We start from the raw sequence: 13,085 nt of genomic DNA on the forward strand, positions 1-13,085 counted from the left end.
CATAACCTCCCCATCTGCCCTGCCCTGAGTGTGACAGTGGCGGCGCCCCAACCCCCTGATCCGCCCTGCTGTGTGTGTGACAGGGGGCGGTGCCCTAACTCCCCTATCAGCCCTACTCTGTGCGTGACAGGGGGGAGCTCCCCAACCCCCTGATGGGCCCTGCTCTGTGCGTGACGGGGGGGGGCAGTGCCCCAACCCCCTGATTGGCCCTGCTCTGTGCATCACTGGGGGTGGCGCCGCAACCTCCCCATTGACCCTGCCTTGAGTGTGATAGGGGGTGGTGCCCCAACCCCCCAATCAGCCCTACCCTGAGCGTGACTGAGGGTGGCATCACAACCTCCCAATCAGCCCTGCTCTGAGCCTGACCAGGGGCTGCACCTAGGGATTGGGCCTGCCCTCTGCCACCCAGGAGCAGGCCTAAGCCAGCAGGTCGTTATCTCCCGAGGGGTCCCAGACTGCTAGAGGGCACAGGCCGGGCTGAGGGACCCCCCCTTCCCCCCCGAGTGCACAAATTTTTGTGCACCGGGCCTCTAGTATTATTATAAATACATATATACTTTATTCATATTCTTTAAAATATAATAAAATATTTTTTAAAAGTTAAATTTTTTATTGTTGAAAGTATCACATATGTCTCCTTTTTTCTCCCATTGACCTCTCCCCTGCCACTCCCACCCTCCAGCACATGCCCTCACCCCTTTACTGTCTGTATCCATTGGTTATGCTTATATGCATGCATACAAGTCCTTTGGTTGGTCTCTTACCCACCCTCCCACCCTTCCCTGCCTTCCCTCTAAGGTTTGATGGTCTGTTATAATAAAATATTTTTTAAATGCATATATATACTTCTTTGAAAATTGTGTTACAGTGAGAACAAGACATAATTATCTCCTTGAAGTTTCCATTACACTGTATTTTTGGGGGCTTCTACTTTTGGCAGGCTTAGATGGCCTAGGATCCAGAATTATATAAGGTAGAGCTACTTATCTATAGCACAGTACAAATGCAGGGGATAAAAGCAAGAAATTAGTTGAGCAGTAGAACTTTTTCTATTTCAAGCTATTGATAGTATAACCAACACCTTAAATGATGACAGATCTGTTTTTTAAAATGTATAACACTGGCTGTCTCTGTTTTCACTACACACTGCTAAGGTGGTGACTAAATTAATAATTTGATTGCAAGGTATGAAGTTTATTAATAGCATGGGAGAAAAGAAGCAAATAAGCAGAAAGAGATTGTAGAACAGTGCTGATGGCACTTAGCACCAAATATTAAAACCAAGCCCATCCACCCCACCACCTGCAGAACTAAATTCAGTGCTGAACATTTGGAGACATAAGAAACTAATAACAAATTTGCTCAGCACTCTTAAAGTGAAAAAAAATGCAAAGCTATGTAAATACTTCCAAAGCTACGTAAATACTGTGAAAATGATGAAGGCAGGCCAATGGGCTCATGATTAAATTGACATGGCGAATCACCAGATGGAATAATGCAATTCAAAAAAGCATTCAGAACACTGACTGGGACTCCAACAAATAATGTATCCTGATTCAAATACTGAATACCCTGACTTGAGTTTCTAACTTTCTTTCTCAAAAAGATGTCAAACCTTAATGTACCAATGTTGATTTTCCCCTTTTCCCTACTCTGTAGCCAAAGCAGAGGTTCCATCCATAGTGTCAGAATGCATGTTCACAATTATAACTCGTGAATTTGGCAACATTGATCCTATATCTGTTTCTTTGAAAGAGCATTTGAGTAACCTAAACTCTGATCACTATCAATACAAAATGGCCATGTTAACCCAGGCTGCCCTAACTTTATTTCATCTCAGCATAACTACTTTTCTGCTGATGAATTAAATAGCAAAATGTTGTTTCAGGTTGTGTTTTAAGGCTGTGCCCTAGAGAGAAATTCAAGAATCAGCTTAGTCGACAGAGCTGCATTTCCTAGCCTACACTTGATTGAAAGTGTTCTGTCCACAAAGTGCTTTGAAGCAAAGACAGTAGATGATATAATAACTAAATAGACAGAATTATACTGGGGCACTTAAGGAAAGGGAAACAAAAGAAATCTGACCATTTATAGATATTGCCATCAGACTGTTCTAAGAGACCCTCATACAAAGTATGTTGTAAATAAGATTAAATTACTAATTGTTATTAAAATAATAAAATTCAATCATTTGTGAAAATGTCTTTTTAAAATATTTATTTGATCATTAGAATCTTTGTTTTCATCTCTAATATTTTTCTCCATTTTAACAAAATGCGCTTAATTTTTCTTAGGTTTTTTGTCAGCTTTTTAGTGTATGAGAAGTACAAATTGGCAGTTATAAAAATAGTCATGGAGGTATAAGGCACAGCATAAAGAATATAGTCAATAATTCCAATATAGTATTAACTATGTGTGGTGTCAGATGGGTACTAGATTTATTGGGGAGATCACTTCATAAGGCATATAAATGTCTAATGACTGTGTTGTGCCTGAAACTAATGTAATATTGTATGTCAACTGTAATTGGAAAATAATTAATTTTTAAATAAATAAATATGCAGATGGAGGTTTCTACCTTTAAAAAATAAAATAACAAACACCATTTACAGTTACAAAGAAAAAAAGGCAAACCTACAAATTACATAAGAACAAAGATAGCAGAAGAATAAGAACTTTATGAAAAGCATTAAATATTATTGAGAGACATTTTAAAATGCTGGAGTAAATTTAGAGTGATATATAATAAATGCTACTGTTTATATAAATACAAAAACAATTCTGTTTTTATTTCAGTTTCTTGAAATTACTCCTTTCCACCTGTCATCTTAAAGGTTTTGTTCATTCAAATACTCTACACTTTTGCCAGAGGAGGCATTAAATGAGGTTTCATAGTAGGTTTACTTTATTGTTTTGTTCCCACATTACCCTATAGTTCAACTTTTTAAAACACATTGCATGTCTAATTTCTAGTTCAATGTTTGTATTTCCCATTAAATTATAAGATCAATCACCATTTGTCTACTTTTAGATCCCCCAAGGCTCAACACAGAGTTTGCAAAAATAGTAGACTCAAAATTACTTAGTTCATTCATTCATTCATTCATATTGTGTATTGCTATCAATTATTTTAATAACAATTCACTTAATTTAGACACAACACATTTTTACACATCTGCTAATGTTAATTAATAATAAAAATACTAGTTAAAATTATTTTGGGTTTTATGTTTATTTTCATATAGTTTGATTAATTGACCTAAGAGAATGGACTATGGGTAGCTTTATACTGAAAATTTAAGGAAGTCCATGCATAGAAAGGGCATCTTATTTCATTATTTCTTTGCACCTTGATAAAGCAGTGTTTACACCATTTTGAGTCAAGGAAAACTGAGTTACAAAGAGGTTGCTTAGCTAACAATATCTCTAGGTTAGACACTAGCAGATAACATGCAGTAAGTTGGGATGAATAAAAACAAGTTTGAATAATACATATCCAAACATTGTGGCCTCAAGTGTCACTATATAAGTAAGGCTGAGATGAACATTTTTCAAGCACCATTAATAATCATATCATACACTTGTGCCATTTAGAGGGTTAGAGTGATTCTGTGATTCACCACACCTACCACTAATCTTTCATTTTCAATGCTATTTACTCTGATGTAGAATATTAATTAAATCTGTTCTGTACAGATGTAGTCTCAGGAAGTGCTAAAACAAACACTTGAAGTAGTCTCATTGAGATCAATATTAATATCAAGTTCATCTACAAAATCCCCTGAGTATCTGAAGAATACATACTTCAGGTTTTGAAAATATTAGCTGCTGACATTTCAATTTATTCAAGTATTTTGTTTCATTTCCATAATCTTTTTTTGTGCACTGCTTTTTCATTTTTAAAAATGGGAATGAGTTGAGATTAATTGCTCAGTTGCATGAGCCTTAATAATTACAAAAATCTCATGTGGCTTATAAAACCCACTCCATTTTAAGAGATGCTTATGAGTAATAAAAAACTGACTGCAATATGGTTTTATATGTGAATGCCCCTTTAGTGAAAAAAAGAATTTTCTGAATTTTGGCCAATTATAGTAAAGCTGTAACCATATCCTAGATGTTGCTGACTTTCAGTTCTCCTTCAGTGTCCAATGGTAGAGGCCACTTTGCAGTCTTCAGGAAGTCCATTCTTCCAGTTAGTACTCCACTACAAACACTTTCTGAGAATCTCTAAGACATGCACAGGTTTCCTCTAATCCCTCCTGCTCACCACCGCTGGCTTCATGTTGGACCACTGATGCTTCCAAACCTGCAGGCTACCTCTTGCTTCTGGGAGGTGTCTTCCTGAATCTCCTGTCACGTACAGAGAAAACACTGTTAATGGGCTGCTTTCTTCATGCCTTAGATTGAGCCATAATATTTTAAAAATATTTCCACTGAAGGAATAAGATAAGCAAGCTAGAGAATAGCTTATGTTCCAGCCTCACTCTCAGCAAACTGATACTGGGAAAGCCAGGTCGGCCTCTGGACCTGGAGAAATTCTGCTCCTATCCAAGACTTTACCATTTTTCACCCTAGAATGTATTCCCTTCTCAAGAGAGGGAGTTTTTAATGATTTTAAAAGCAAGTTCCCATCTCCACCTGCAAAATAGAACATGAAAATTAAGATAATCATACTCAACATTATTTCTAATATCTGGTTCTTAAAATACTAAATAGCATTGCATGTGGCATACTAATAAAGTAGCACATGTTAGACTGTGACAGCCTTGATCTGGCTCGCAGTTTTCTTCTACTATGGGGTGGAGGCACTCTCTGACTTAACTATCCTTCCTGGAGTGATCTGTTCTTCCAATAAATGCAAGTAAATGTTTGAATGTAAAAAACAGTGTATCCCAAGGACAAATAATAGTTTTTAGTCGTGGGATGGCATACATCAAGATTCAATAAAAAAATTCATTTCTCTATCTCAGCAGGGAAACACTTTTGCATAAGATAAACCTAACTTCTATCATTAAACGGAACGCATCTTGGTTGAAAACAGCTGCATTTTGATTTCTTCTCTTCTTCAGGGCTACACTATAAGGATAGGGTAGACATTTCTTTGTGTCTGCATGAGTGAAAGAGCAAACCAGAGTAGTACGTTCCCTAGAGAATACAAACAAACGCAATGTCCAATTTTAACCCCAATCACTGGAACTTCCAGCAAGCCCAATGTGGCACTTTTTGTCTTAGCATTTTACAATTAAATCTTCATTGTACACTCACACAAAAATATCCCAAACAACCCAATAGTCAGTGACTCTGTTTATCCCCTGAGAAAAGCTGGCATATTGCATACTTCTAAGTTCTATTACCTTCCTTCCTGGCCACTGCTAATTAACCTCTTTCCTTTTAAATCTTCTAAATCATTAAGCAACTAATCATTCAGTGTCTTGGAAAATATTTTCTATTGTTTCCCAGTATAGCTTGTAATCACAACATCACTGCCTCATTTCTCCAAGTCAATTGTGTGCTTGCAAGGTACAACTGCGGAAGGGGAAAGATTTGTGTCTTTCAAATGACCTTAAACTGTTTCTCTGCACTCAATAGGCAACCGATAAATATATGCTGATCCTATTCTATGAATATGTTCAGAACAAGATAGTCTCTACTGTCTTTTATTAACCCCATCATAACACATACTAGTTTTCTTCATTTTGGAACCACTGAATATTAAATGCATTCTCTTAGTTAAGGTTGTCATTAATCTCCTGAGTTATAAATGACTCCAAATTTTAATAACTCCCTCTTTCTTACTATCTCAGCTATTCATCTAAAAATTTGTCTAAACTTTTACCTGACAAAAGCCTGTGTTACTTGACCTCTCTCATCAATTCCTCTCTATTTCCCTTAGTTTAGGACTCACCTGGAATAGCCTTAAGACTGCTAGTGACTCCCCAAACTTCCAGTCAATTAACATAACTATTCATCACTCCACTAATCCCATCAAAATACTGCTGAACATAAAATTGATTTTGTTACCCACTTGTTTGAAACTTTCCAGTGTTTTTCTGTTATAACCTTAGTTTGGCATCAATCTGTTACTGGACTAAAGGGGCTCTTTTGCTTATGTGCATTAAAGCCCAATGATTCACAAAAAAGAACTTGAAGCAAAGCAAGTAAGGGATTATTTTTAGGAAGTAGCCCACACCCAGAGACGGGTTAGCTAATGCTCAAAGACCTGACTCCCCCAGGGCTTCCATAAGACCGGCTATATGAGGGGAAAATCATTCATCATGTTGACAGAGGGAGCTAGGGTTGTGGTCTCTACTGATAGGTTGGTGCTGGGGTAGATAGAGAGTAGTTGATCAGGATATCTGGTCCTGATGTCAGCCATGGTCTTCATTCATCTGGTTTCACCACTTTTCTGGGCCTGGAGCTGAAAACAACTGAGTCCTAGATGCTCTCTCTACTTTGACTGAAACTCTGTCTATGGTCAACAGACCGGAGGCTTTATTCTTAAGATTATTTGATGTAGATCAGAGAAGCCTCGTCGCCTTGAGGGCTTAATGATTAAGGGAGTGGACAATACAAGGGAGAAGGAGGCAGGTGAGTCAGGGAGCTGGATGAGGTTAATTTGAATCAAAAGGTATAAAAGGAGAAAAGGTTGAATTAAGGAGATAAAGTTTCTACTCAGTTACAGATCTTCATAATCTGGTCCTATTCTTTTCTCCATTATGACACCAGGGCATCCTGCCACACTGAAATTTCTATATCCTCCCAGATACAACACTTACTTTATACATGTACTAGTTTATGTTTTGGCATAAACAAAATGATGTCAGCACGTTTTGTTCCTGAAAAATCTCATTAGCCTTTTAAAACACAAGTTAAATATTACTCACACTATAAATGCATCCATGTCTTTTCCAGGTAGAATTAGTAACGGCACTTTAAGTTGCATTTCCATAGCACTTTTTTTGTATCTTCATTAGAGTACTCATAATTTTTATTGTTTTTTATTGGCTTATATGCCTTTTTATCCTTGTTCTTCAATAAAAATGACTACATATTTATATCCTATAAACTTTGTTCCATTTTCTGGAAATCTGTTGGTCTCATCATAGAAAGCAACTACATACAATCCCTAAACTATAAAAATACGTAGAAAATTCAACTCTGTCATTTTATTCAAATATAAGATTCAACATTGGTCAGTTATAGGGAAATAATTTAACCTCCCTGTAAAAGCAATTATCTGCAATGCAGAGCTTATAACAGTTATCTAATTATAGTGTGATCATGATTATCAATGTGTTCTTATATCTGTTTATAATAGATTCCTCTTAAATAATTGTTTATTGTATCATGTTAGAAAATGGTTGAGTAAATAACTTATTTAATTTCATTATTTTCATTATCCTCCTAGGTAGTAAGCTGCTGGCCAAGAAATTTGCACCCAATAATAGCTCAAGAAAATAAGAGATGTAAAATTATCTGTCCTGCTTTGATGTAAAAAACTGCAAAGAATGTTGTCCTCACCTCAACAATTTAAAAAAGCTGAAAAACACACAAAATCACAACTTTTCAAACCTATTATAGAGCAAAAGTTATAAGGCGCCTATTAGCCAGGTAAATTCCAAAGAGAGTTAAGCTTTTCCAAAATAAAACAAGGCACTAAAACTGTCTTATCTGTGGCTGAGCAGAGGATAAAGAGATACCACCCACCATGTAAGCAGGCAAGAAAAAAAATAGCCAAAATTGTATTTAACTTCAAAGTTCATGTGTAGACAAGTTTGTCGTCTTGAAATAGCTGAGATCAGGACATAAGGAAAGTCTTCACTCATTTGCAAAACTTTCTCATAGGTCTCTACCAGGTGAGACAAGGAAGCTTGGGAGGACAAGAGCTGAGAGTAAGTGATGCAGAAAACAAGTAGATGAATATGAAGAGGTACTTGGAGCTGGGAGGGAACAGTAATTAAACACTGCATATTTTCTTGACCTTTTTCTCCTATGAAGCAAAAGTTTTCAGCCTGCTGATATAAGGGCGGCAAAGTCTGCTATACCCAGACCATAGGAAAAGACTGAGTGGCTTAGGGAAGAATAGAAGAAAAATCTTTACACTCTAGAAGACAACAGGAAACCAAGATGGCAGGACGCTGTCTTGGACCTAGAATCTTACATTGATATCAAATAGTAATCTCTCATTGCTACCTGAGAGCAAGAAAATTTCCATCACAATGAACCACAAATGTAAGACTATAAAAACCATAAGACAGTGTTTGACTATCATGAAATGAGGGGTTAGAATGCTGAGAAAACCATGTTCCCAAAGCCAAGACACACATGGCCTTCATAACCATGAGACTGGATTAGCATAAAAAGAAAAGAAATCTCAGACTCAAAAAAGAATCCTGGTACATAGCAACAAGCAACAGTACTGTGCTGTGGGGGATGGGGCTGGGGCACAGAGAGACCACGGTTCTGGCATAGGTAGGCAAGAAGAGCTGAAAGCTGAGGATGAGGTAATTATGAAGAGAAAAGTCACCCAGCTACACAACCTAAACCTTAAGAACAAGATAAGAACAACACAAATTAAGAAAACTCATACAAGGTGTGCACTAAAAATAACCAGAAAAACAATAAAACCCACATCCAGTTCTATTCCTGACTAGATTCACAGAACCCCACACCACACCTCACTAACAACTTGACAGAAGAAGAGCATGACATTTACAGGCATAGAAATTATTGACCTCTACTTTTACCATTCTAACATGATGTCTTGCAGTTAATCAATTAAAAGACATTTTTTAAAAATGGAAGAAAGAAAAAGACCAAAGGGAAAAAAAGTGATATAATAAGCTGAATCGGAATAAGAAATGACCATATGTTGTAACTCCCAGACAAAGCTTTTAAAATAAATATGACTGAAATGTGTGTGTGTTTTTTGTCAGTCTATTGAGAAAAACAAATGAGAAAGTGTGCGTTCACAGATGGAGAATTTCAAGAGAAAGTGAAAACTAAGTACAAATGCTGAAAATATTTTTAAAAGGTACACAGAGGAATTCATTTGGCAAGTTTATTAGAAAATTCAAAACAGTTAATAAAAATAGTACATTTAAAGATAGGTCAATATAAATTATACACACTGAAATTCAAAAGGAAAAAAAGGGGGTGGGGGAATGCAAAGAGATTACCCATGAACTGTGGAAAATTTCATATAGTTTAACAAATGTGTGCTTTGAGTTCCATAAGGAGCAGGAAAAGGATGAAACAGAGATAATATTTAAAATAATAATGGTAGAGAGTTCTCCAAAATAATGAAAGACATAAATGGCATGTGGCATATTTGAGATATTGCTCCAGATAAAATCTCTCTTCTCACTCTCTCTCTCTCTCTCTCTCTCTCTCTCCATGCAAAAAAACTTAAAGAGGGGAAAACTGCATATTATATACAGAGGACCAAAGATTTATACAGAAGCAAACTCCTTGCTAGGACTTATTCAAGTCAGAAGATACTTGAGTGATACCTCCAAAGTACTTAAAAATAAAATAGTTCTCATCCCAGAATCATATACCCAATGAAAATGTGTTGCAAAATGAAAGTAAAGACCTTTTTAAACCAACAAAACTTGAGACAATGCATTTTAAGCAGACTTATGATGTGGAAAATGTTAAAGAAAGTTCTTCAGACAGAAGTAGTATGATACAAAACAGAAACAGAATATGGTTTGAGTACTGAATATAGTATAAATTAAAAGTAAGTTTAAAAAGGAATGTTTCCTTATCTTTAATCATTTTAATAATTTACAGTCTATTGAATAACTAGTAAAACATATCTTGGTACATATAACATGTATAAGTAAAATGTATAATAACAACACAAAAGATGTAAGAAAGAAATTGGCAATATTGTAAAATTCTTGCAATGTATATGAGTGCTATCATATTCCTGGAAGTTAGTTGTGATATAGTAAAGATATATATTGTCAGTCCAATAGCTAAAAATGTATAAAGAGATATGCCAATTAGAAAAGGAATCATAACAATATACAATTAATCCAAAAGCAGGGAGAAATTATACAAAAAAATGAGACAAATAGACAGCAAATAGCAAGATAGTAGATTTAAATCTAACCATGTATATTATTACACTGATTGTGATGAACCAAAGTAAATGTTGGAGATCATAATATTGGGTTAAAAAACAAAAACTAAATTTTGCCTATAAGAAATTCACTTTAAATATGCCAATGTAAGTAGGTAAAAAGTAAAATTAAAAAAGTAAAATATTGAAAAACATATTGTTCAATCATTTTTTAAAAAAAAAAGGAGTGGCTATATTAATGTCAAACACAATTGACTTCAGAACAAATGCAGAGGAACACAGATAAAACTTGAGAAGTATTGATTCCAGCGCTGAAATTTCTGAGATGAAATAGACCCTACTGACTTACTGTTGGCACTGCTGGGCACAACCACTGAGGTCACACCAGGGTGTGAGCATATACCAAATAACATTCCATAGTAGAATGTCAAGTCAAGATGATCCCAGGGAAAACAGTAGTGAATTAGATAGTAATTTATTGACAGTAACATCTTGCTAATTTAGGAAAGAAAATGGATTCAGTTTAAATAACAACTAATTCCTCCTCCACCTTAAATGAAACATTTTCCAATTTGTTTTATCTTGCCACCTTTTCCCTTTAACCATGACTGTTAGGGTATCTTGTTTCTCAAATTTCTCCATCTCTGACAACATAAAATCTTTCACAGTGCAATTAGCTAGAATAGAGGTTCATTCAAAATTCATGTATTGACCTCCTGTTCATTGCTGTCCCCTTAAGGAGCTCAGAGTTGAACACAGATGTAAAAAAGTAAATTACAGTAAGTTGTGGTAAATACAAAAGGCTGTGCAAGACACAAATGTGGCATCATGCATAACTAATTCTTCCAGGCTCCAGCAGGATTGCTGGACACATCCGGTGAACATTTATTGGACATTTACATGAGTCTGCCAGGAGAACAAGTGGTGAGTAGGAGTTTCCAAGAAGATGAGATAGCATGCGCAAAGACAGGAGTCTAAAACCTGCGAAATGCTCGGCATCTGATACTTCATAAAGTATAATTAGGGGAATAGTAGGAGATAACAAAGGAATCAGATCCCAAAGTGCCTTATTTGTTATACCAAGGCAATATGGAGAGAATGAAGTGCTTTAATTGGTAGAGAAATATGATCAAACTTTTTTTTTAAAGATCATAGTAGCAATAGAGTGAAGAATGGCAAGAATGGAGAAAATTCTCAGAGACCATTTTGTGACAATTTAATTACAAAGCCCAGAAAGTGTCAATAAAAGTGGCAATGGCATAGAGAGGTTAGTTTTGAGAATATTTTAGAAAATGCATGGTTTTATGACTAATTAGGTATACACAATGAGCACAGGTAGCATTTGGAATGGCTCCTAGATTTTACCTAAGAAACTGAATGACTGGTGAGTCATTATCCAGTATGGGATATACAGAAAGAAAGCATTTAGGTGGGAAGATAATTAGTTCAAGTTTAGAAATTCTGAGTTTAAATGACCACAGAAAATACAGGTAGAAATAAAAATAGGCAGAGAGTAGTTGGGATTCCTATATAATTAGGGATGTACTAATTAACAACTTTCCCTGGTTATATTCTCTACTAGAGGCCCGGTGCACGAAATTCGTGCACTGAGGGAGAAGTTCCCCCAGCCCAGACTGCACCCACTCCAATCAGGAACCCCTTGGGGGATGTCCAACTGCCTGTTTAGGCCCGATCCCATAGGATCGGGCCTAAACAGGCAGTTGGACACTCCTCTCACAATCTGGGACTGCTGGCTCCTAATCACTCTGACTGATTGCCCCTAACTTCTCTGCCTGCCTGCCTGATCACCCCTAGCTGCCCTCCCCTGCTGGCCTGATTGAGCCCCAAATGCTCTCCCTTGCTGTCCTGATCTCACCCCCAAGGGCCCTCCCCTGCCAGCCTGGTTGCCCCCAACTGCCCTCCCCTGCTGGCCTGATCTCGACCTAACTGCTCTCCCCTGCTGGCCTGATCTCCCCTAATTGCCTGTGCCTGCTTGATCGCCCTAAACTGCCCTCCCCTGCTGGTCTAATCTGGGCCCCAACTGCCCTCCTCTGCCAGCCAATTTGATTCTGATTGGTCAGGTTTTATGCCAGTCAGCATCAAAAGCTTCGCCTCCTAGGCAGCCATTGGCTCCTTACATTCACCCAGATTTGGTTCTGATTGGTCAGTTTCTATGCCAGTCAGCATCTCTGGGCCTATCAACGGGGCCTGATCAGCAGCCCTGGTGGAGGCCTGGAGAGAAATGGAGGCGTGGCTGTTGGCCATGCCAGGAGAGAAAGAGAGGCAAGTTCTGATCAACGGCTGCCACAGAGGCTATGGATGAGACCCTGCCTCTCTTTCCGCAGGCCTCTCACTGGGCCTGATCCACAGCCCTCTAGGCAGTCAGTGCTGGGTCACCATGGCAACTCAGCACTGACTTCCGGTCTGGTTGAGCCTTTGGTCCTTACAACCCTGGCTCTTTATTATGTAGATTAGAGTGTATTTTCTATGAGCTACTATATCAGTGGTTCTCAACCTTCCTAATGCTGTGACCCTTTAATACAGTTCCTCATTTGTGGTGACCCCAACCATAAAATTATTTTCGTTGCTACTTCATAACTGTAATTTTGCTACTGTTATGAATCGTAATGTAAATATCTGATATGCAGGATATATTTTCATTGTTACAAATTGAACATAATTAAAGCATAGTGATTAATCACAAAAACAATATGTAATTATATATGTGTTTTCCGATGGTCTTAGGCGACCCCTGTGAAAAGGTCGTTCGACACCCAAAGGGGTAGCGAGCGACCCACAGATTGAGAACCGCTGTATTATATCATATTATGGTTAAAAGCATAGACTCTGAAACCAAACTGCCAGGATTCCTATTCTTGCTCTGCTATTTTGGGGCCGCATAAACTAAAACAATTACTTAACCTTTCTATGCCTCAGTTTCTTAATCTGTAAAATGGAGATAAGAATGGTACTTATTACATAGGGATGTTAT

Source organism: Myotis lucifugus, unplaced genomic scaffold (genome assembly GCF_000147115.1).
Source record: "Myotis lucifugus unplaced genomic scaffold, Myoluc2.0 scaffold_67, whole genome shotgun sequence".
In the NCBI taxonomy this organism is placed as follows: Eukaryota; Metazoa; Chordata; class Mammalia; order Chiroptera; family Vespertilionidae; genus Myotis; species Myotis lucifugus.